Source organism: Pimephales promelas, chromosome 18, assembly GCF_988280905.1.
Source record: "Pimephales promelas chromosome 18, fPimPro1.hap1.1, whole genome shotgun sequence".
Taxonomy (NCBI): domain Eukaryota; kingdom Metazoa; phylum Chordata; class Actinopteri; order Cypriniformes; family Leuciscidae; genus Pimephales; species Pimephales promelas.
In genome coordinates, this window is record NC_142786.1 from 27,614,726 (window position 1) to 27,640,394 (window position 25,669).

The window sequence follows — 25,669 nt, forward strand, 5'->3', positions numbered from 1 at the left end:
CGTTTACACAGGATACTAGCATCTAATCACAAGTCTACAGAGATATAGGTGTAAATGGGGTCCAAAATGTTTGGATAAAATCTCTCACATCACATTCAGAGGTAGTCGAAAAATGCACATGACATGGCATTTGTAGAGTAAACTCTAATCCGTTTTGAGGCGTCCAGGGAAGCAGTGAAGGACCGCCTACTCACCAGTCAATCCACCACTCCGCTAAAACAAAGATATTTAACGTCAACATAAAAGGAAACAAGTTTGCCCATTGGCCTCTATCCATCATGGCCTCCTAAATCATCCCTATATCTGCTTATCTGTATCCTCACCACCAATAAGCTGGTCGTGGTGAGCGTTCGCAATATGGCTGCTGTTGCATCACCCAGGTGGACGCTTCCCCCATTTAATGCACCAGCACTTTCAGTGCTAAGAAAAACGCTAAATAAATGTAACGAATTATAATTATAATTATTATAAATATCATTTTTGGGTTCTGTAGAATAAAGATAATAAGAATGGGTCAACTATTCCTTTTAAAATAATGCAAAGCATTCTGAACAAACATCACGTAGGTGGCGAGATTAAAACTCAAAAAATATGGAGCATGCTGCAACAGATGGCCAATTTGTGATCAAATAACCAGGACAGATTTCAATAATGAGATGAAGAATTAGAAGGGGAAAGACTGTGGACAGTCCTTCCTCAGATTTCAGTCACAGAAAAGCAGAAGGTTAGAGCTCTTGGCGTAACATTAATTTGCCTTTTATGCTGCAGAACAATGCAACCCAAGTCTTGAGTTCATGCATGCATACCTGTAAGGGAGTGTACTTTAAAAGCTTGCCTGGATAGGTATAACTTGAGACTAATTTTCCAGCAAAGGGTGAAACCAGGTTGACTTAGGCTCCACCCCTCTGATGTGTAAACAGTTTTTTTGTCCAGTTGGCTCTACTCACCATTTGGCTAAATCTTTCCCTGACAATCACAGTGGAATTGTGTAAGCAGTGTCTGCATGTGGAGGTGTGTCCCTCCATAGTTCACTGGCACTCGAGTGTGACAAGTTAACCTTGCATGCATCTGTCACAAGCTCAGTTGGGTTCATCAAACTCAACTCCATTGACACCGTAGTAGTTTGAACAGCGCAGCTACTAAGGAGGAGTAAGAATGAGCACTTCAAGTGGCAGGTGTGTGTGTAAAAGCAAACAAATGCGCAGACGCACTAGTGCAATTGTGATTAGGTCATACTCTGTGTCTTAATTACTGCTCATTAGCATTTAAAAGTAAGTGGTACTCGGGCCATCAAAAAGAGATTTGCTTAGCACTGAGCAATTCACCACCGCACAAATCCCTCTTAAAAAAAAAGCATTCACTGCATAATCAGAGCAGACAGCTTAGTCCCCAGGTTGCAAAGGGCAGCCCATACCGTTTGAAATGTATTACAACCACACAAAAAAGGGGAAACACTAATCCGCTCGCTCTCCGAAACAATAGGATTTTCATTAAAAAACGCTAGGATTTCTTAATCATCCAAGAGCCATGGAAATGTAAACTAATAATAAACCAAGCATGCGGCGGCAATAATCTGCAGAACACGGTGAAACTGCAGCATGGTGACCTTGCACCTTATTTATTTGAACATGCAGGTCTTTCAACAATCAACGCCAGAAATATGATCTCTGTAAATTTCATTTCTCACTACAGCTGTCTTTGGCTGTTTATGGCATGCAAATTCTAAAAGTGAATTAAATCTCTTCAAAAAAACTGAATCCAAAGGAAGATGTTTTCTTTCGATTTGAACAGCCCTTTGGGAGTAACAATGCATTTTTTTGCCTATGGACAAATATCCTATAAGCTGTAAATCTGCACACAACTAAATCCAAAAATGTAAGCTACTGTATATACATTGCATAGGACAGAATAGAATAGATTAGAATATGCTGCATTTGTCCTATCAACAATGAACCATTGCATAATTAAGTCCATTCAAAAGCAAAAGCTCTACAGTACACATTGCATCATAGTCTAGTCGAGTCTAGTCTAGTATAGTATATTAACTGATGTAAATTTTCTACAAATGAGTTTAATAAATTAAAAAAACTAACAAAATAATTTACAATAAGTAATAACTTTATTTAGTTTTCTTTCTCTCTACTACACTGATCTCACTATAAAGTTGTGTGAGATGTTTTCATTTGCTAGCTTCGGTAAATGTTTTTATATATGTATGTTTTATTGTTTTTAGATATAACTGAAGCACTTTAGGCAACAACGTTGCTATTAAATGTGCTATATTTAAATAAATAAAAGTTAAAGTTGAAGTAGAATTTAGAATACACAGTAGGCCTACAGTACAATAAAGTATAGTGGTTTAGCAACAGTCCCATGAGCCATAAACATTAGCCTACATATGAGCCACAATCAGCTCAGCTCAAGTTAAAAGTGTTAAAAAGTGATAGATGTGCAATAAATCGTTGCAAAACCTCATTTAAAACGGTTATTTACACAATATAGTTTGGTAGTGTTCAGTATGGAACTGTTTGTAAAATGCAAAAACTCAAGGCTACATGTCGCATAGTAGCCTATATTAATAAACAGTGCGCACAGTACAGTATAGTATGTGACATCATGATACTGGCACTAACGAAAGACCCACTTTAAGGCTGTCTGTCTTAAACATCTGTTTACATAATCGGCGTTTACATAAATTGCACCGTTTATTTAGTAAAGCAACAAAACCCGGCAATGCATGTCGGTCACAATGCATCTAGCGCCCCTTCAGCCCTGCCAACACATGAAATATACACAGCAACAGCTCATTATATAACCAGCCGGGATGAACCGAGTGACATCACGACGGGATACACTCAATGGCTGCGTCTCCAAACCTAGTAAGGCTGCCTACCTAGACAGCAGTAGTAGAGCCAATTCAGAACGTGCCAAACAAATCACACTGCGTTTTAGGAATGATACATTATGATGCCCGAAAACGACGCGTGTTGAGTATTAAAACACAGCCAGTTTATTAAAAAAGTGACAGGGAAACGGAGACAAATGTTGTCACCTACTATTAAGGGCTATTACTGTATCAATTAAAAAGACACTTCACTTGCATAGACCGCGTCGCCGAGGATTAAACACTAGTGCGCAAGGGTTGACATTGCAACTCTTGCTAAAACTTCCGCGATTGTGTTTTCACATCAAAAGCCTTCCAGCAACAGTGTTGACTCAGCAGAAGTGCGCACGGATACGGAGAGTGACAGTGTCTTTTAAAAAGTACAGCTGACTGATCATTAATCCCCCGATAACTTGACGTTTATAAATCGACCAGGAGCGATGGAAGAAGGCGGGGTGGCGCAGTTACTCCAGCCCCGGCGAGAGCGCTCCCTGCTCGGGCTTACAGCTCGCAAGTAACCGCCCCGCTTCCCGTGCGCTACTTCAAAGTAGTTATATAATTTTTAATCGAGATAATAAACAGCACATCTTGTACGTCTCGCCCAGTCGATCGCAGGCAAGGTGGCATAATAATTAGTGCAAATGTCACAGTAAATATTTACAAGGGTTTTGAAATAAACGTCCCCCTGCGTCTTTTAGTTCCCAGACATTTTCCCAAGCAAACCCAAAAGACAGTTTTGTGCTGGTAACACAAATGCACGGACTTACTGTACGGTTTAACGGGCAGGGAAGCGCGAGGCTCTCCGTGTTGCCAGGGCTCCGTGCGTTCTCGCGCACTACTGGTGGAATCGTCTCCCCTCCGCTAGTAGCTACAATGATGTCTGCTGCAGCCCGAGCTAATAGCTCTATCGCTCCGTGCCCCCACCTCCAGTGAGTGAGTGAGTGAGTGTGTGTGTTTGACGGAGGGAGTGAGTGTGTGGAGGCGTGCGTAAGAGTGTGTGTGAATGTGTAATCCAAATATGGAGCAGTTGGCCGGCCCAGTTACAGAAGGGGTGGGAGGTTGTTCCATTAAAAAGTATAAGAAAAACATAATGACGTTTGTGGCTCCGTAAACAAATCGTAGTTTAGAATAATAATAAAGAACGTTTAGTTGCTCTAATCTAAATGACAGAGCGGTTCATCTACATTTAGGCTACTACAACAACACTGGGAAGTTGCACTAAATGTTCAATTCGCTCAGAACAGGGAACGGGAAATTGAAACGAGATTACAGAACGATATGAGCCATGAATCTGTCACTCCGCTCCACTCATTTAAAGTGATCCAGACCGGTGTCGTGCCAAGGTACTTACCCCTGAAAGGAAGTGTATCCCCGGTCGCGGGAGCGCGCACGCATTCAGCAGGAGGTGTGTCATTACTTTGTCCAAGATGAATTAAACTATAACACGTGAATTGTTTAAGTCATCGTTTTACTGTTGTTGTTGTTTTGTTTTTTTTTATCGACGAGGTTTAGCAAAGACAGATATCATGTGGCCCATCAAAAACTAATTATTTTGTGGGCAAACGATCTAGCTTCATGCACGGAATGGATCAATTCTCACGAGAATGTACTGAAAAACTAAGACGACCATATCGTTTCACAAGCAAACAGCCCGTGGATATAAAATTGTTCTTACCCCCCCCCCCCCCTCCTCCTCCTTCCATGGTGAATTATTACCAAAATCATTCAATAATGCATTGCACTTATACATAGGCAAACAACGATTTTACCGATGATGGCCTATCATCAAGTGTTTTATTTTATGAATACTGTACATCATGTCTAATAACAGCAGTGAATATGAACACATTTCCTATTTCCTGACTAAAGTTATAGTGGGATACAGATTTTTTCAGACCGTATTTTCGACCTGCCAAAATATGTACCCCCCCCCCCTAAAATCTACAGGTGATGGCCTATCATCTAGTGTTTTATTTTATGAATACTGTACATCATGTCTAATAACAGCAGTGAATATGAACACATTTCCTATTTCCTGACTAAAGTTATAGTGGGATACAGATTTTTTCAGACCGTATTTTCGACCTGCCAAAATATGTACCCCCCCCCCCTAAAATCTACAGGTGATGGCCTATCATCTAGTGTTTTATTTTATGAATACTGTACATCATGTCTAATAACAGCAGTGAATATGAACACATTTCCTATTTCCTGACTAAAGTTATAGTGGGATACAGATTTTTTCAGACCGTATTTTCGACCTGCCAAAATATGTACCCCCCCCCTAAAATCTACAGGTGATGGCCTATCATCTAGTGTTTTATTTTATGAATACTGTACATCATGTCAAATAACAGCAGTGAATATGAACACATTTCCTATTTCCTGACTAAAGTTATAGTGGGATACAGATTTTTTCAGACCGTATTTTCGACCTGCCAAAAGATGTATCCCCCCCCCCCCCTAAAATCTACAGGTGATGGCCTATCATCTAGTGTTTTATTTTATGAATACTGTACATCATGTCTAATAACAGCAGTGAATATGAACACATTTCTTGTTTTCTGACAAAAGTTATAGTGGGATACAGATTTTTTCAGACCGTATTTTCGACCTGCCAAAATATGTATCCCCCCCCCCCCTAAAATCTACAGGTGATGGCCTATCATCTAGCGTTTTATTTTATGAATACTGTACATCATGTCTAATAACAGCAGTGAATATGAACACATTTCTTGTTTTCTGACAAAAGTTATAGTGGGATACAGATTTTTTCAGACCGTATTTTCGACCTGCCAAAATATGTATCCCCCCCCCTAAAATCTACAGGTGATGGCCTATCATCTAGTGTTTTATTTTATGAATACTGTACATCATGTCTAATAACAGCAGTGAATATGAACACATTTCTTGTTTTCTGACAAAAGTTATAGTGGGATACAGATTTTTTCAGACCGTATTTTCGACCTGCCAAAATATGTATCCCCCCCCCTAAAATCTACAGGTGATGGCCTATCATCTAGTGTTTTATTTTATGAATACTGTACATCATGTCTAATAACAGCAGTGAATATGAACACATTTCTTGTTTCCTGACTAAAGTTATAGTGGGATACAGATTTTTTCAGACCGTATTTTCGACCTGCCAAAATATGTATCCCCCCCCCTAAAATCTACAGGTGATGGCCTATCATCTAGTGTTTTATTTTATGAATACTGTACATCATGTCTAATAACAGCAGTGAATATGAACACATTTCCTATTTCCTGACTAAAGTTATAGTGGGATACAGATTTTTTCAGACCGTATTTTCGACCTGCCAAAATATGTACCCCCCCCCCTAAAATCTACAGGTGATGGCCTATCATCTAGTGTTTTATTTTATGAATACTGTACATCATGTCTAATAACAGCAGTGAATATGAACACATTTCTTGTTTTCTGACAAAAGTTATAGTGGGATACAGATTTTTTCAGACCGTATTTTCGACCTGCCAAAATATGTATCCCCCCCCCTAAAATCTACAGGTGATGGCCTATCATCTAGTGTTTTATTTTATGAATACTGTACATCATGTCTAATAACAGCAGTGAATATGAACACATTTCTTGTTTTCTGACAAAAGTTATAGTGGGATACAGATTTTTTCAGACCGTATTTTCGACCTGCCAAAATATGTATCCCCCCCCCTAAAATCTACAGGTGATGGCCTATCATCTAGTGTTTTATTTTATGAATACTGTACATCATGTCTAATAACAGCAGTGAATATGAACACATTTCTTGTTTCCTGACTAAAGTTATAGTGGGATACAGATTTTTTCAGACCGTATTTTCGACCTGCCAAAATATGTATCCCCCCCCCTAAAATCTACAGGTGATGGCCTATCATCTAGTGTTTTATTTTATGAATACTGTACATCATGTCTAATAACAGCAGTGAATATGAACACATTTCCTATTTCCTGACTAAAGTTATAGTGGGATACAGATTTTTTCAGACCGTATTTTCGACCTGCTATAAAAGGTATCCCCCTCTCCATATTCCACAGATGATGGACTATCAACGTCTCCACTTCCTGTGGCGCCAAGAAAGCAAGATAAGACCCCCGCCATCCATCTTGAGCAGCACCCGTCCCACTTTGTGCTGGACCGCACGTCGCATATTGAGATAATGTCCCGCATCAGTCTGTTGGTTTTTAATAATTTTAAGATGATAAGACACATACTTGGAAGGTGTAATAATACAACAAGATTTAATCAATAAATTCCTCCGGAACAATAATGTACACAAAATTAAGGAGTACAAGCAGTACACAGGAAGGCCTCCTCCGTTGGTGGGCTTTTAACACACATATGGTGGAACCACCGCAAACAAACGTCACACTGAATCTGGAAAACAAATTATTTGGATTCAGTAAGAGGTTGCAAATTTTCATTCCTGTGTAATTGATATTTGTAATATACTGTACAGTAATTATTGTGGAGATAAAATAATTATGTAATGTTTGTAAGTCCTGGGCAAAATAGAAGAAATATAATATATATATAATTCAATTCACTGCTGTTATTAGACATGATGTACAGTATTCATAAAATAAAACACTAGATGATAGGCCATCACCTGTAGATTTTAGGGGGGGGGGTACATATTTTGGCAGGTCGAAAATACGGTCTGAAAAAATCTGTATCCCACTATAACTTTTGTCAGAAAACAAGAAATGTGTTCATATTCACTGCTGTTATTAGACATGATGTACAGTATTCATAAAATAAAACACTAGATGATAGGCCATCACCTGTAGATTTTAGGGGGGGGGTACATATTTTGGCAGGTCGAAAATACGGTCTGAAAAAATCTGTATCCCACTATAACTTTTGTCAGAAAACAAGAAATGTGTTCATATTCACTGCTGTTATTAGACATGATGTACAGTATTCATAAAATAAAACACTAGATTATAGGCCATCACCTGTAGATTTTAGGGGGGGGGATACATATTTTGGCAGGTCGAAAATACGGTCTGAAAAAATCTGTATCCCACTATAACTTTAGTCAGGAAATAGGAAATGTGTTCATATTCACTGCTGTTATTAGACATGATGTACAGTATTCATAAAATAAAACACTAGATGATAGGCCATCACCTGTAGATTTTAGGGGGGGGATACATATTTTGGCAGGTCGAAAATACGGTCTGAAAAAATCTGTATCCCACTATAACTTTAGTCAGGAAATAGGAAATGTGTTCATATTCACTGCTGTTATTAGACATGATGTACAGTATTCATAAAATAAAACTCTAGATGATAGGCCATCACCTGTAGATTTTGGGGGGGGGATACATATTTTGGCAGGTCGAAAATACGGTCTGAAAAAATCTGTATCCCACTATAACTTTAGTCAGGAAATAGGAAATGTGTTCATATTCACTGCTGTTATTAGACATGATGTACAGTATTCATAAAATAAAACACTAGATTATAGGCCATCACCTGTAGATTTTAGGGGGGGGGATACATATTTTGGCAGGTCGAAAATACGGTCTGAAAAAATCTGTATCCCACTATAACTTTAGTCAGGAAATAGGAAATGTGTTCATATTCACTGCTGTTATTTGACATGATGTACAGTATTCATAAAATAAAACACTAGATGATAGGCCATCACCTGTAGATTTTGGGGGGGGGATACATATTTTGGCAGGTCGAAAATACGGTCTGAAAAAATCTGTATCCCACTATAACTTTAGTCAGGAAATAGGAAATGTGTTCATATTCACTGCTGTTATTAGACATGATGTACAGTATTCATAAAATAAAACACTTGATTATAGGCCATCACCTGTAGATTTTAGGGGGGGGGATACATATTTTGGCAGGTCGAAAATACGGTCTGAAAAAATCTGTATCCCACTATAACTTTTGTCAGAAAACAAGAAATGTGTTCATATTCACTGCTGTTATTAGACATGATGTACAGTATTCATAAAATAAAACACTAGATGATAGGCCATCACCTGTAGATTTTAGGGGGGGGGGTACATATTTTGGCAGGTCGAAAATACGGTCTGAAAAAATCTGTATCCCACTATAACTTTAGTCAGGAAATAGGAAATGTGTTCATATTCACTGCTGTTATTAGACATGATGTACAGTATTCATAAAATAAAACACTAGATGATAGGCCATCACCTGTAGATTTTAGGGGGGGGGATACATATTTTGGCAGGTCGAAAATACGGTCTGAAAAAATCTGTATCCCACTATAACTTTTGTCAGAAAACAAGAAATGTGTTCATATTCACTGCTGTTATTAGACATGATGTACAGTATTCATAAAATAAAACACTAGATGATAGGCCATCACCTGTAGATTTTAGGGGGGGGGGGGTACATATTTTGGCAGGTCGAAAATACGGTCTGAAAAAATCTGTATCCCACTATAACTTTTGTCAGAAAACAAGAAATGTGTTCATATTCACTGCTGTTATTAGACATGATGTACAGTATTCATAAAATAAAACACTAGATGATAGGCCATCACCTGTAGATTTTAGGGGGGGGGTACATATTTTGGCAGGTCGAAAATACGGTCTGAAAAAATCTGTATCCCACTATAACTTTTGTCAGAAAACAAGAAATGTGTTCATATTCACTGCTGTTATTAGACATGATGTACAGTATTCATAAAATAAAACACTAGATGATAGGCCATCACCTGTAGATTTTAGGGGGGGGGATACATATTTTGGCAGGTCGAAAATACGGTCTGAAAAAATCTGTATCCCACTATAACTTTAGTCAGGAAATAGGAAATGTGTTCATATTCACTGCTGTTATTAGACATGATGTACAGTATTCATAAAATAAAACACTAGATGATAGGCCATCACCTGTAGATTTTAGGGGGGGGGATACATATTTTGGCAGGTCGAAAATACGGTCTGAAAAAATCTGTATCCCACTATAACTTTAGTCAGGAAATAGGAAATGTGTTCATATTCACTGCTGTTATTAGACATGATGTACAGTATTCATAAAATAAAACACTAGATGATAGGCCATCACCTGTAGATTTTAGGGGGGGGGTACATATTTTGGCAGGTCGAAAATACGGTCTGAAAAAATCTGTATCCCACTATAACTTTTGTCAGAAAACAAGAAATGTGTTCATATTCACTGCTGTTATTAGACATGATGTACAGTATTCATAAAATAAAACACTAGATGATAGGCCATCACCTGTAGATTTTAGGGGGGGGATACATATTTTGGCAGGTCGAAAATACGGTCTGAAAAAATCTGTATCCCACTATAACTTTAGTCAGGAAATAGGAAATGTGTTCATATTCACTGCTGTTATTAGACATGATGTACAGTATTCATAAAATAAAACTCTAGATGATAGGCCATCACCTGTAGATTTTGGGGGGGGGGATACATATTTTGGCAGGTCGAAAATACGGTCTGAAAAAATCTGTATCCCACTATAACTTTAGTCAGGAAATAGGAAATGTGTTCATATTCACTGCTGTTATTTGACATGATGTACAGTATTCATAAAATAAAACACTAGATTATAGGCCATCACCTGTAGATTTTAGGGGGGGGGATACATATTTTGGCAGGTCGAAAATACGGTCTGAAAAAATCTGTATCCCACTATAACTTTAGTCAGGAAATAGGAAATGTGTTCATATTCACTGCTGTTATTAGACATGATGTACAGTATTCATAAAATAAAACACTAGATGATAAGCCATCACCTGTAGATTTTAGGGGGGGGATACATATTTTGGCAGGTCGAAAATACGGTCTGAAAAAATCTGTATCCCACTATAACTTTTGTCAGAAAACAAGAAATGTGTTCATATTCACTGCTGTTATTAGACATGATGTACAGTATTCATAAAATAAAACACTAGATGATAGGCCATCACCTGTAGATTTTAGGGGGGGGGGATACATATTTTGGCAGGTCGAAAATACGGTCTGAAAAAATCTGTATCCCACTATAACTTTAGTCAGGAAATAGGAAATGTGTTCATATTCACTGCTGTTATTAGACATGATGTACAGTATTCATAAAATAAAACACTAGATGATAGGCCATCACCTGTAGATTTTAGGGGGGGGGGTACATATTTTGGCAGGTCGAAAATACGGTCTGAAAAAATCTGTATCCCACTATAACTTTAGTCAGAAAACAAGAAATGTGTTCATATTCACTGCTGTTATTAGACATGATGTACAGTATTCATAAAATAAAACACTTGATGATAGGCCATCATCGGTAAAATCGTTGTTTGCCTATGTATAAGTGCAATGCATTATTGAATGATTTTGGTAATAATTCACCATGGAAGGAGGAGGAGGGGGGGGGGGGGTAAGAACAATTTTATATCCACGGGCTGTTTGCTTGTGAAACGATATGGTCGTCTTAGTTTTTCAGTACATTCTCGTGAGAATTGATCCATTCCGTGCATGAAGCTAGATCGTTTGCCCACAAAATAATTAGTTTTTGATGGGCCACATGATATCTGTCTTTGCTAAACCTCGTCGATAAAAAAAAAACAAAACAACAACAACAGTAAAACGATGACTTAAACAATTCACGTGTTATAGTTTAATTCATCTTGGACAAAGTAATGACACACCTCCTGCTGAATGCGTGCGCGCTCCCGCGACCGGGGATACACTTCCTTTCAGGGGTAAGTACCTTGGCACGACACCGGCCTTTAGCCTGTACTTTAATAGGCAAACTAAGCTTGGCTTCTTTTGGAACTTTGCCAGCGATAGTTCTTTTTTTAATGAAATGTACAAAATGTGACGATTTTGTCTGAAATGTAAGTTTCTCGCTTTTAATTTCTTAATTCTATTACTTTTTAATGAAAGAAATATAACAAAAAATGCAGCATGTCAGTAGTTATATGTGCGCATTGTAGTATAAATAACTTAATTATCTGCATGATTGTCCCACCAAACCAGTTCAGCCCAAACCTGCAGCCGAATTCATCAAGAAAGGTTCAGAATTCATGGATTCAGTTCAGCCTTCAGAAATATTATGGCTGGATCCGATCACAACAAACAGTGATATGCTATCTATCAGAATGTGCTGCAGCTAAAGCTATTTTAAAATTAAATTCGGGATGAAATACAAGTTGCAAGGTCCTTTTCATCCTTATTGTGACGTATATCCGAGTTAAACGACTTTTCGAACAAGAAGAAATGTAGGGCGGGACTTGATCGGGAATTTTTTTTTTTTTTTTTTTTTTTTAGGTCACCAGGAAATGCATCATCAGATAAAAGATGTTGCTGCATGTGGGAGGGGAAGTTATTTTGATGAAAGATTATGGGGGCACATTAATAAAAACAAAAAATGAAATGCATGGATAAATAATTTATATTTCATACTGAAATGTACAGTATTTCATGGTGACTTTAAGGTTAGGGTTAGGCTTTAGTCTTGGTTAGGCAATCATCAGTGCAGTACACGATAAAACTATTTTCGCCACAAACCAGTGTGTTTTGATTATGATAATAAATAAAAATAACATGATTACAAATACCAGTTAGTTTACAACATCAAGAGATAAATAAGAGCAAAAATAACTGGAAGGAGCTGACATGGCATGTACTCGAGTAAATACTCGAGTAATTTTCTGTTCTGCTTGAGTAGAACTGTTTCAACATGACATGTAGGGTTATTGTTAATTGTGCTATGGCATACCCGTTTAAGTAACAATGGTAGTCTATAATATTTTCTTTGAATATTTACTCTTGCGATTTAACCCCCATTATGGAGGTGAATAGAATTAGACTAAATGTTAAACGCATGCACTCACACACTGACACATTGTGGTCAGTGTTTGGGAAGGGACTTTCCAGAAGAGTTTGCTCCTGTGTTTCTATGGAGACTATAACATAACTATCCACCACCCTGGAATTACATTAGCATATCTGCATTATTATTTAAGAGTTTCAGCGCAGCATTTGGTCAAGAAGTTTTACGTGTTCAAAAGATTTGAGAACATTGCCAAAACAACCAGATCTTTAGAAATTAACAGTCCTCAACACTCAAAAAGAGTGGGATAGATAACTGAGACATAAATTCTTTATTCTGTGAAACACAAAAGGAGCATTTCTGAGGAATACGATGCCTGCTCTTTTCAGTATAACAAAAATAAACTGGGTTTATCGATTCTCAAACTGACAAAAAAAAAAGCAGTATTACAATAGTACAAAAAAAAGTTTGTGAGAGGAACAGACTGAAGTTTAAGTGGTTATTTACTGATAACGGTCTCCACTGAAGTACTAAAATGGACTGGAAAAATGCATGGTGCATTATCACAAAATGACGTCTAGTCACCAAACATTACTCACGTAGTGTCTAATGAGCGACCTGTTCGAACTCGTTCATCAAAATGAACAAATCTTTATCCGAGTCAATTCATTCGTTTCATTCGTTGAATTAACCAAATGATTCGTAAAAAGATTTGTTCATTTTGATGAACGAGTTCGAACAGGGGACTCACGAACGTAACAGAACAGAGCAAGGTGACCATTTGAGCTTATAAAACGTAAACTTTGTTATTTATTTATTAAATGAGCGATCGTTTCGCTTGATAAGACCCTTATTCATCGTCTGGAATCGTTTAAAGCCCTTTCAGTTTGTACTGAAAGTGTTGAACCGTTTGGATGTCAGTAAAGTCCATTATATGGAGAAAAAATGCTGGAATGTTTTCATCAAAAAGCTTAATTTCTTTTCGACTGAAAAAAGAATGTTATGGACATCTTAGATGACATGGGGGTAAGTAAATTTTCAGCAAAAGTTTTTTTCAAAAGTGAACTACTCCTTTAATGAGTAATGGGTGTGTTTTGGGCATAACGTGCAATAAGTCTCATCTCCCGTTCACTTTAAAAGCCAGTTAAGATTGTGCAATGACGGATTCACTATTTACATGGCAGAATTTGCAAACCTCAAAACTGAACACTAGCAAGGAAACGGATCTGCTAGCGCATGAGGTTAAAGCGCGCAAGCAGACCATCTACGGGACAAAGTGTACGCGCATTGTGGACCTGCCTATAGGCATTACTAAATCGCTCTTTAAATAACAAATAAAATATTGCGCCATTAACTTTAGACCAGCTCGCGAGCACCTCTCTGAAACCTAAAATGACAAACGGTTAACGAAAACGTGCACGTGGCGGCCTATAAGTCCACAAGACCATACGTGCATGAAGTGTGCCATTTGGAACAGGGCCCAAGACTGTTGCGAAGGATAAAAGTGAGTGTGAATGTGTATTTGTGCATGAGTGAGTGGCAAGGCCGCTCTCTGTGGATGTGCTATTGATCTTCTGTGAGGAGGGTACGTTTAGGCCTTTCCCTGTGGGCCTGATGCTGTTTACACTTAGTGCCCTAATGATCAGCCACTGCTTCTCCAACACACACACACACACACATCCACGTGCTAGACCACACAATCATACAACGCATGCTAAAAAAAAACACATGCAGTATTCAATATGAAAATGATGGATGCTGCAGCAGCATTTCACTTTCTGTAAATACCGACAGACTGAGTTGTCTGTACCTGTTTTCGCACCACACCCAAGCACTGAGACTATCTGCCTGTCAAATGCACAGCACTCTTCCTTCTTCCCCTGGCATGTCAGATGTTCATCTGCATATCAGCCACGCACTTTATGCCAGTCTTTACTCCGCCTGCAAGCACAGTCACGCTCGGTAGGCATCTTGTCAAGTTGTATTCACCGTGATGGAAGGACATGTTGATTCCTATACCTTATTTCTGCTATATTATCGCAGCCACAGATGTCTTGAAGTTGAATAGAGTTCGGCTTGTCTGAGGAAGAATGTGTGCAGATTATGGGAAATGAAAGAGGGCTGTTTCTGAATGGGTTTCATCAAGACGTCTGCCCTCTACTGGTCACAGAAAGAGATTTGCTGTCATGCAAGGTCTAGCATGCATGAGTGATTTCCTTACTGAAGCATTTAAAATATTGTGAAATGTGAGGGGTGGGTCAGTGGGAAATAAAAGTGTTTTAACAAAGAAAAGGAATAATCTTGTATTAATGCTGGTTTCCAATGGTTTTGACGAATTCTAATTTTGCCTTGTGAGTTCACACATCTTAATCTTTTATTGTTAAAAATATATATGAAGGTTAAAAAAAATCATGCACTATTAATTCATAAATATTAGGTTTTTGGGGAGTTACACCACATTACTTGTTTCAAGTATTTAAATATAAATATTTTCCAAGAAATAATAATTAGAGATTATACCAAACAATTTATTTTAAAGAGTATAATTTTTAGATATCAGTTGTATGACTTTATTTTCAAATCTTCCCCCAGAAAACATCACAATTAATATTCATTCGTATATAAAGCTGTATTCAAGACAGTTTATGAATGAATTGCATTTTTAATTAACTTAATTTTGGTCAAAAAAAATATTGACCCGAAAGTAATGGCACACAAAAACATAAACAATGCCTTAGGCTTTAACAAAAAATGTAATACTAAATTCAATAGTCATTTTTTTTTTTTTTTTTTTTTTTTTTACTAAACCAATTTCTCATTCTTTGGCAAACAACACTTGCTTAGCAAACATCAGTTACTATTACACATAATAAAAATAATAAATAGATAAAAAAAAATAGTAGGGCTGTCAAACGATTAATCACATCCAAAATATATGTGGGTACACTGTGAATATTTATATTGTACATATAAATACACAAACATGCATGTATATTTAAGAAAAAAATATTATTTATATATAAAATATTTATATTTATATATAATATAAATTATATATACACGTATATATTTAAGAAATATTTTCAAGAATATACTAAGCATGTGTGTCTATTTATATATACACAAAATAATTATACACAGCGCACCCACATATATTATGTAAACACAAACTTTTATTTTGGATGTGATTAATTGCGATTGTTTGACAGCCCTAAAAATTGTGATTGAAATAGTGAGTGCAAGGTATTTTATGATATGATATGTCCCTGCAATACGCTGAAAAAGAATTAGTCGTTTTTTCTGCTGTATGTTGAGGGAACTTTATATTAGAAGACGTTCCGCTTGAGCTTCAAGCAAATAGGAACTGCCCACACAGGTCTCTCTAAATTACATTCATCTGTTGTACAAACTTGACAGGGAAAATGTTCCCTTATCAGCCCTCACTCTCTCTCTCTCTCTCTGAGCTTCTTATGAGTTTCCACTGTAATAATAATTTATTGAACGGGAGATTGTCTTGTTGTGATAGTGGATAATCCATCACTAAATCAAACCTCTTCTGCATTTTTCACAGTGCTGCGCGTAAATGCTTCAATCTGTGCCGGACTGTGTGGATGATCTCTGGGCTTGTAGCTGTAGACATGAGAACAAATGCATGTGTGGGTGTTTGCTTTTGCACGCTCTTCTCTAAATTTATTTTACACTTAAATGAACTCAATAAATAAAGAGTGCTAAGGGATTTATCTTGAGCAATATTCTTACATATACAGCCAGAACACTCTGTCCTCTAATCTTTAGTATAAATGTTTGGTCTGCCTATAAACAACTGTTATTTAAATCATACTAAAAAAAAAAAAACAGCTTACGAGTTTTCATTGTATACAGTATATTAATGTGGGGATTTAGTTGTGTGTTTATAGCTATATTGACATTGTATTATGATATGTTTATGTTTGTAATACATTTTTACATTTAACATTTAAGTCATATGAAGGGTGGTCTACTGCACATGCAGTTGTCGTCCAGTTTGACAATAGAATCTGTACTTTTATAACTGAATGTTTGACTGACATTTGAAAGGACAATAATGGGAAAGATTGATTAGAAGTGCTGCAGAATTATCTGTTTAAAGCCTTTATTTTGGGATTTTCCTTTTTTATGCCTATATGTTTTACATAATATAAAAAAAATTATCTATTATGTTTCAAAAGCTTTTTCTTGTTTAAAGAGGCCATATTATTCCCTTTTACATAATGTTGATTTAGTTTTTGGAGTCTACAAGAAATGTAGGTTTCCATTCTTGAATTTTCCAAAAACGTAATTTTTAATTTAAACATATTGATTTAATTTAACATAAACATACATGTTGCAGCACCTCACTTCCCAGTCTGTCTGGTTTTCTGTCTCTATGAAGCCCCTCCTGTTGAAAAGAGTTGATTGGTCAGCTGGACCAGTGTGTTGTAATTGGTCTTTTTTTTTTTTCAACACACTACTAATGCAAATGCCAATCACAAATGTATTTATTTATTTTGCATATGCTTTGGGCAGGAATTATTTCAATTTGCAACATGACATCATGACTTTTGCGTAAACATACACGCCACTTTCAAGTCAAGTGGCGTGTTATCTATACGTATTTTGAGCTATCCACGTGTATGTCTATGCCGTTAAATGTCCGAGTGATTCCGTGTGTATCTACACGCCGTTAAATGTCCGAGCGAAACGAAGCAAAATGTAGATCTACATCTAGGGAGCGATATTTTATTTCCTAGGATGGTGGAACACCCATAAATGCTATTAACCCCAGTGACGGGTAGGTTTAGGGACGGGGTTGGGGTAGGTCATATATTTATATATAGATAATGTAACGTTAAGTCAACGGCGTTCATAAACACACAGAAAAGCATTATGCGTGTTGATAGCACGCCAAAAATAAAAATACGAATTGATTGTCATTCATACAGTATGCCATTTCAAGAGATCCATCCCTTTATGGCCACCATACCCATTCTCTGATGGCTACTTCCAGCAGGATAATGCACCATGTCACAAACCTCGAATCATTTCAAATTGGTTTCTTGAACATGACAATGAGTTCACTGTACTAAAATGGCCCCAACAGTCACCAGATCTCAACCCAATAGAGCATCTTTGGGATGTGGTGGAACGGGAGCTTCATGCCCTGGATGTGCATCCCACAAATCTCCATCAACTGCAAGATGCTATCCTATCAATATGGGCCAACATTTCTAAAGAATGCTTTCAGCACCTTGTTGAATCAATGCCACGTAGAATTAAGGCAGTTCTGAAGGTGAAAGGGGGTCAAACACAGTATAGTATGGTGTTCCTAATAATCCTTTAGATGAGTGTACTGTATATATAAATATATGTGTGTGTGTGTGTGTGTGTTTGTTTGTTTATTTTATTTTAAAGTCATAATTAGCAAAGCAAAATGAATGTTTGGGAATCACTGCTTACTACAACTGATATACGAGGTATTCAGTCACTGTGACACGGGCAGGCAGGCAGGCACAGACAAAGCCGGGAATTCTCCAGCGGATATTTATCAGATGACAGTGTAGTGTAAACCTCAGCATGGCATGCTGTTTCACATTAGCATTTCACATCCCTATCATTCTCAGCATTCCATGTGGCGTAGATCTGCACGCTTTGTCATGGAAGCAGCTACAAGAAATAGTTCTCAGATTACACATGAAGAGTGCTATTATCATGCTATTAACCACCCAGTTTAATCAGCGTATTTGATAAAGAACGATTAATGCTAATCTTTGCAATGCTATCTTCAGAAAATTTTGCGTTAATTAGAGGTTGGAAAATCCATGGGAACATGCCGAGTCAGGGAGAAATCTTGCCCCTCTCCGTCACAGAGCCAGATAGAGCAAGCAAGCGACAACATCTGAATTATGCATAACCCAACAGATCAAAGGTAACTCATCTAACACTTATCACGCCACATTCAGCAACACAAGGCGGGAATCACAGAGAAACCCAAGAGCTACAGACTATAAAACCCCCTTCGGAGCTCTCTATCTCTCCTTTGAGACTCTGAGGTGCTCTTCAGATGGACGGTTAATGCCTTCAAAAGCAAATGCACATAGAAATGAGGCTGGCTGAGGAACCCTGCCATTCCAACAGTTATTCAGTCATTAGAGAGAAAACACTGATGTGTCTTCAGGATCTATAGTTCCTGAAGCAGAAGTGATGTGTACTTTACTTCTTAAGACTTTAAAGCTTGAAGTTCAATTGGACCATTTCTCATTATGTTGATTTGCAATTTGAGTTCTTATGTATCTTAAATTCAGAATTTTGTCCAACCCTGCTGTGTGGGCCGAGGGTGAGACCATGTCCCATTACACAGAAAAAAAGGTACGAAAGCTGTCACTTTTCAAAAGGTACACTTTTGTACCTAAAGGGTGCATATTGGTACCTTCATGGTACATATTTGTACAATTATGGTACCAATATGCACCCTTTAGGTACAAAAGTGTACCTTTTTGAAAAGGTACCGCCCCAATGACAGCTTTCGTACCTTTTTTTCTGACAGTGTAGGGGCCGTTTACATGACACCGTTTAAAGCTACACTGTGTGATTTTTACCCCCATCTAGAGGTGAAGAGGTATATGGCCATCCAGTGAATATTAGTTTCTGTTCGTTTAACTCCTACGGTGGCCAATATAGTCCAAGATTAACATGGCTTCCAGTTCGACCTCGTCCATGAGTGCTAACTCAAAAGTAAACGCGAAAGGCGAAGCTTGAATTAATGGGTATGTCCCTCTTTGGCGAAAAGGTTCTATCAGCGCTACGTATTTGGAACCCCTAAAAGGTTCTATACACTCTTAAAAAAGGGTTCCTCTGGGCTCTATATAGAACCCTGGGGTTCCATACTTGGCCAATAGAACCTTTTACCAAAAAAAATGGTTCCATATGAAGCGGGGGATGAAACCATTTCTGGTTCTAAATAGAACCATTTCTTCTAAGAGTGTACTTTCAAGATGGAGGGGCAACATGGCGACCGACATTAGAACCCCTTACCCGTATGTATTGTCAATAGCATATTATACACTCACGAGAATACTTTATTACTTGAACGAAGTAATTATACATTAATGAGCATATATTTTTGAAAGAACTAAGTGTTTTTTAGCTAAGAATAAACTAAAAGAGTTATACAGTGTAGCTTTAAAAAGTGTAAAACGACAACAGCGTTTTGGTGTATAGTGTGTACACAGAAAAAGCGAAGGAAAAACGTTTTTATTTTGAATAGATCATTGTGGTGTAAATGTACCCTTAGTTTGCACAGGAATCCAGAAATATCGGTTAACATTACCCATTATGATAATAGGGCTTGGTGGTGACATCAATTGTAAAGGAAAATCATTATAGAGGCAAAGGATGTTACTACGTTTTGTAATGATGAATCATGCACTGTAATACCAGGGATCAGTTCTGATTTTATGCTAACTTTAATCTCAGACAGCTCAGTTATACGCTTGTGTTCGGAACAAGTGAAAGAGGCAGAAAAAGTGAGTAAAAAGGAGTGAGAGAGAAAGCCATTGGTTAAATATTGACATGGAGAGAGCAGCCCTGATGATAATACCCCCTGCCACTTATAGCTCACACACACACGCGCAATGACATTAGCATGCTATACAGCATGCAGAGTGTGTTCCTGTGAAAGAGGGGTCGATCTAGGGGTGGCTGAATTATGGATGAGTGAAACAGCGGCAGGCGCTGAAAAAAATGGGAATCAGCTTTCGCAGTGGCTCCTGTAAACTGGTGGACCAGAGATGGATGTGAATGGGGTCTATGAGCTGAACTGAATTTCAAGGGATAAGCAAGATGCATACTGTACATGCATCAAATGCCACAAACTAAAAGACACTTAATGTGTCTGTAGATCAGTGGTTCTCAACCAAGGGGCCGAGGCCTAAGAGGCCTTAGCACACTTCCAAGGGAGCTGTGAGATGACTTACTCACTTAGATAATTTAATCACAAGATAATTTACTCACTTCTATGTCATCCAAGATGTCCACGTCTTTCTTTCTTCAGTCAAAAAGAAATTAAGGTTTTTGATGAAAACATTCCAGGATTTTCTCCATATAATGGACTTCATTATCTCGGACCCTTCGAGTCATGACTTGAAAAGAGATTTGTTCATTTTGAGTTCGAACAGGAGAGTCACGAACGCTCATCACAGAACAGAGCAAGGCGAGCATTTGTGCTTATAAAACTTAAACTATTTTATTTATTTTTTAAATGATTGAATGATTTATTTTTTCGCTAGATAAGACCCTTATTCATCGCCTGGTGTCATTTTTGAAGCTGCTCTGAAACTCTTATTTGGACCTTGAACCGTTTGGTTCCCAATGAAGTCCATTATATGGAGAAAATCCTGGAAAAAACCTTAATTTCTTTTCGATTGAAGAAAGAAAGACATGGACATCTTGGATGACATGGGGTGAGAAAATGATCAGCTAAAGTTATTTTAAAGTGAACTACTCCTTTAAGAACCAGGGTTAACATGAGCATATGCAAGCATATTTATAGATATAGAAATGTAGAAAAGTCACTTAAATTAATTGTAAATAAAAAGTGTCAACCATGAAGAACATTTAGATATTGGGATTATGGAATTTAATTGTTTATAATTATTTGATTGAATTATTTAAATATATTGCCACTCCCAGTTTCTTTAAATACAAAGTTTAAAGTTTCTGAAATTTATTGGGGGCCCTTCATATATTGTCTTTTACAATGGAGTGCCAAAGTGTTGGACATTTATGACAATGAAGTCATAAATGTTTGAGAACCACTGCTGTAGGTTACTAAAACCCATTATTTTTAATATACTGGACATTATTGTACCTCAAGTCCAAAACCACACTTGACCCGTTTGACTTTCAGTAAAAAAAAACTAAACAAACAAAAAACACTATAAGACACTCATATCTTCTTTTGTGATCAGCGGAAGAAATAAAAGGATACGAGTTTGGAACAACACACAAGGGTGAGTAAATATCATTATATCCCTAATTTGAACTATAATTTTAATGCAAAGTGCGAGTGTTCTTCTATCACCAATCTTTAGTACTAAACATCACTGTGGACAGGCGATATGCTTCTAGTGTGTAACTGCAAAAAATCAATGCCAGTCACATTGATTTATCATGTCAAGGAAGAGCTCAGTCATTGCTATAACAAGGACAGACAAGCACAGCATCATCAATAACTCAGCATCTTATTTCTTTTCAGATTTCTCTTTTTTTTTTCATGAGCGTATTTCTCATTAGCAGTGGATCTGCAGAGAGATGACACTCCTTTGACACAGTATTTTGACTAACCGAAAGAACAAACTTTGAAAACACGAACGTCTATCTATCGTAGAATCACATTTTTTCACCTTAATCTTTCATTCCTATTAGTGATGGAATGGCACATGGAGCCAATGACCTCAATCTATTGATGTTAGCATCACTGAAGCATGTACAGGTATGAGTGTGTAACTCCCCCGTGACCGCAGAGTTCGCTGTGGAAAACAAGCAGTTTCATAAGGACACGGTATAATTAAATAGATAATGGTCTCAGTAGATCTGACAGAAGAAGAGACAAATGTAGCACTTTTCTCTCTTCATGAGTACTTTTGTACAACTTGTTTATCTACATTAAAAGGTACATTATGTAATTTATTTTGTTCAAAATGTTCATAATAAGACAAAATATGATCAATCCTTTTTCCAAAACGTGAAGCCTATTTTAAGTGTTTAGACCTGGCAAGATGGTTTTCTGTGTACATACCAACCTCACTCGCCCCCCCGTGTGTGTCTCGCCATATCCGTAAATCCAAAAGTTGCAGATATTTTGAGTTGTGTATGGTGTGCCAGTGGCATGGGTTAATTGTCACAAGGAGCGAGAAAGGTTGACATGGAAATGTCAACCTAAATCTCTTGGATTAAATCTCAAACCTTGTTTTATTTATTTTTTATTTAAAGGTGAACAGGGAATAATCCGTTGTTTTATTTATTTTTTATTTAAAGGTGAACAGAGGAGAGTCTGCTGGCAAAGAGAACGTGCAGAGCTCGTAATAAAATGAGAATCAACATTGCCTTGGCTTTTCGGAGATGGCGAGATGTTGTAAAAGCGATGCAGATATGGTGTTTAAAAGGTTAGTATAAGGTAATTTATTGAACAGATAGCCTAAATTGCCATATATAGCTTTATTGTAAATAATCATTTATTGTGAAGGGTCATGTTCATCCAAACAGTCATGCAGAGCCAAAGCACAACCAATGTTCTTCCACAAAATGTATGCAGTTTTGTTTTTAAAGCTCTAGTTACAAAGTGCATTAGAGTGCATAAGTAGTTAAGATACATTTTTTACTCCATTGTGTAGAAGAGCCATGGTTTATCCAATTATCTCTGAAAATTTTAATACGCGTAGGACAAAGATTACAAAATGTTATGGAAAGAAAAGTTATTAAATAAACTGTATGTCTGCTCTTCATTCTGTTTGAACATTGTATCAATTGTATATAAAATAATTTTATATTTATATTTTTTAATAATTTATAATGTAGTTACTTATTATATTATATGTATTATTTATATATATATATATATATATATATATTGTATGGGAGAAGTGAAATGTCATTAAATATTTGTTTAAATATGTCTGTGTTCTCAGGTTTGTCTATGCACTACACTAAACGACATATTACAAACAAAGCCTGGGGCATGTGAAACCTAGTGAATTGACATTGTCCAGAACACAATGTACTGAGCGTCTGATAAACAGTACTAGTTAAGTGTCCCGCTTTGGTGTTTCTGAAGGGTTATTGAGCAGTTTTCATGACAGTTATAGTGTTCACTTTTCTTTAACTTCTTTTTTTTTTGTTCCCTAGTTTCTAGGTCAAGGGCTCCCCCTATGGCAGACTGCCAGTTGTATCCCAGTCTCACATAATTCAGCACAATAAATCAAGCCTCCTCCGAGTTTCTGCAGCCCTGCCCTAGCAACCTGAATTTGACACATAGTGCACATACTTTATTACTTGAAACAGCTAATAGATAAAGAATGTGTGCGTGTGTGTTTGTGTGTATCTGCCCTCTGGCGAGTTACATAATATGACTGGTCACAGTCTGGTTGAGTAACTGGTTTAACCTACGACTGGATTCTCTTTAGGGAGTTTGTGAGTGTTTATGGGAGATGTTTGTTGCACAATAGGTAAATAAATAAGAGGCAGATTGAATGTAGCGAGATTACATGGGCTGTTTGACAGTATGGTTGTAAACAAACAATGAAAACAATGTTAAAGTATACTTTGGGGTAAAGTATAATATAATAGCTTTATATAATATAATATAATGTATAAAGGCCTTAGCTGGGGTATCAGGGGCCCCGTGCAGGTTGTCACTGTGGGCCCCCTTGAAATCCCGTTTTGTTTGGTTGACGCACCATCATCTGATTTATGTAATGTGTATTGAATTTGTTTTGAACTAATGGCAACACTGTCCCAGCCTGTTGTTTCACAATAGAAAACAAAATTAAAGGTTGTTTACACAACAATGATGTAATAAAAACAGAAGCGTTTTTCCTTGCGTTGTTTTCGGCGTACAGATGACAACGTTTTCAAAGTGATGGATGGATCCGCGAAAACGATTAAAAACGCTGTATTATATATGCCAGGCCAGTAGGTGGCGATGTCACTTTATAAATAAACACTACATGCCTATAGACTGAACAATACACATGCGCCGTTTTCACAAAGGCGCAATTTTGTAGTTTACACTGTGACGAGAACAATATCGTTTTCAAAAACTTGAAACCCGTTTTAAAAAGTTAACGTTTTCAGGCCCCTAAAACGGCATGGTCATGTAAATGAAAAATATTTTAGTTGAAAATGGCCCTTAAAGAGACAACACCAACAACAAACACCACCGGAGATACTGCAACAACAATAGACGCCTGCATTGACAAGTGCTTGTGTGAGGAGGTTTAATTTATTTTAAGACATTTTTATCAGTCACAACTTCTTGAGTAAAAAAAGCACTGACAATGGACAAAGATGAATCTTTCTAAAGCATATATGTTGACCGCCTGCATTAGCACACGCTATACGCTTTAAAAAATCATTTAAAAGTTTGAGTTTTATAATGTTACAAATGACTTTTATTACAAATACATTCTGTTCTTTTGAACATTCTATTCATAAAAAAATTATATACAATATACGGTATCAAGATTTCCCCAAAGATATTAAACAGCACAACAATTTTTAACATTATTAATGATTTAATTTTTTTTTTTTTTTACTTAAGCATCAAACCAGCATATCAGAAGGACAGATTTCTGAAGGATAATGTGACACTGAAGACTGTAATGGCTGCCCTCATAGGAATAAAGGACGTAAAAGAAAACAGTTATTTTAAATTGAAATAGTATTTCACGATAATACAGTGTTTACTATATTTTTGCCATTGTGAGAATAAATTTGATTAAAAAAGAAAAATCTTACCAACCACAAACTTTTTTATATTTGTTTTATAAATCTAAATCGTGGGAACAGAACATTACAAACAATGAAAAAATTAAGCTACTGAATTTTGTACTGACAAAAATGTGTGTAAAAACAAATAACACAGTGCCATCAGATCTTCATTGTTGAAGTAAGCATTACACGTGTATATATGAGCTCAAATGGCACCTTCTATGCAGAATGACCCACAGGTGAGTCTCAGTGAGTTTTTAGAGGCAATCACTGGAGAATGTAGCATCTGTGAGACCGAGGACAGAGAATAAACTAGGCTTGGAACCTACACTGAGCACAACGAAAGGATGTGAACTGACACAGTCCTTTCAGAGGACACACATCACTACTGCTCCCCTGAGAAGTTCAGTTAATGTGTGCGCGAATGCCATCTAAAACAACTACAAATTCTTTCAAGCCCCCATCAGGGCCTGTTCTCACCAGTTGCTTTCC

The 25,669-nt window shown here is 37.1% G+C and overlaps 1 protein-coding gene across 4 annotated transcripts in view; it reads right to left on the minus strand.

The window, feature by feature from the left end:
• The window catches only part of atxn1a (ataxin 1a), a 130,076-nt gene that overhangs the window by 95,112 nt on the left and 9,295 nt on the right, over positions 1 to 25,669 (minus strand). For 3 of the 4 annotated variants that reach the window (XM_039681094.2, XM_089123311.1, XM_089123313.1), the window contains exon 1: positions 3,652 to 3,842. The exons of the other annotated variant lie outside the window; for it this stretch is intronic. The gene's annotated coding sequence lies outside the window, so the exon portion shown is untranslated. Of the gene's footprint in view, positions 1 to 3,651; positions 3,843 to 25,669 lie in introns of those variants that run through there. 4 annotated transcript variants of the gene reach the window in all.